This window comes from Carlito syrichta, unplaced genomic scaffold (assembly GCF_000164805.1).
Source record: "Carlito syrichta isolate Samal-C Ts95f unplaced genomic scaffold, Tarsius_syrichta-2.0.1 Scaffold313533, whole genome shotgun sequence".
Taxonomy (NCBI): Eukaryota; Metazoa; Chordata; class Mammalia; order Primates; family Tarsiidae; genus Carlito; species Carlito syrichta.
The window spans coordinates 136,029-137,272 of record NW_007257629.1 but is presented as its reverse complement, the minus strand read 5'-3'; the positions used below and the strand labels follow the sequence as shown (position 1 = coordinate 137,272).

Below are 1,244 nucleotides of genomic sequence, written 5' to 3'. Positions count from 1 at the left end.
AGTTGCCCAGATGGGTCTCGAACCCGCGGGCTCAGGCAATCCACTCACCTCAGCCTCCCAAAGTGTGGGATTACAGGCTGAGCCACCGAGCCCAGTATAGAGTGTGATTTTAAGAGGGACTGACTGCAGACAAATATGGGGAAGTAGAAGGCACCAGAAGGCCCTTTTGCAGGTAAGGGCTCTCAGGTTTCACAGCAGGGAGAACAGAGCTGGTGCCCATGACCCCTCTGTGTCCCGACAGACCTGTCTGATTTCCAGCTGCCTTCCCTGAGATTCAAAGGCCCAGCAGGAGTCTGTCTCCACGGACTGTGCCCCACCCCCTCCCAAGGTCTCGCTGCCCAGGCGGGTCTCGAACCTGCAGGTTCAGGCAATCCACTCACCTCAGCCTCCCAAAGGCGCGGGATTACAGGCTGAGCCACCGAGCCCGGCTACCTGCAGGGTTTATCAGCTAGCAATTCCATTTCTCCTGGCTGGGTTTCTTTCAGCTTTGTAAACTAGTTTTTTTTGTTTTTTGTTTTTTTTTAAGTAGGTGTCTCACTCTGTCACCTGGCTGGAGTTCAGTGGCATGTTCATGGCCACCACAGCCTCAACCTGCTGGGCTCAGGCAATCCTTCCACCTAAGCCTTCCAAGTAGCTAGAACCACAGACATGCACCACCATGTCTGGCTAATTCTTTTTTTTTAATTATAAAGACTAGGTCTCCCCAAGTTGCCCAGGCTGGTCTCAAATCCCTGGGCTTGGGCAGTCCTCTTGTCTTGGCCTCTCAAAGTGCTGGGAGCCACAGGCATGAGCCACCATGCCCAACTGTAAACTAGTTTTATCTTTATGACTGACTACCTTTTACTGTACTACATTTGACCAAATGGGACATTTTGTTAATGTCTCTTCTGTCACTTAACCACAGTTTTTGTTGTTGTTTTTTTATTTTTATTTTTTTCAAGTTGGAGGTCCCACTCTGTCACCAAGGCTGGAATGCAGTGGCATGATCACAGCTCACCATAGCCTCAACCACCTGGACTCAGGCAATTTTTCTGCCTCAGTCTTCTAAGTAGCCATCGTGCCTGGCTAATTTTTTTGTCTTTTGTAGGGACAGAGTCTTACTATGTTGCCTAAGCTGGTCTCAAATTCCTGGGCTCAAGCAATCCTCCTGCCTCAGCCTCCCAAAGTGCTGGGATTATAGACATGAGCAGTGCACCTGGCCTCAACTTTAGCTTTTAAAAATTTTCCTTTTCTTTTTTTTTTTT

The 1,244-nt window shown here is 49.0% G+C and overlaps 1 protein-coding gene across 1 annotated transcript in view; it reads left to right on the top strand.

Moving 5' to 3' along the window:
- Positions 1-1,244, top strand: part of LOC103273104 (multidrug and toxin extrusion protein 1-like) — a 36,786-nt gene that overhangs the window by 2,257 nt on the left and 33,285 nt on the right. The gene's annotated exons all lie outside the window — the stretch shown is intronic.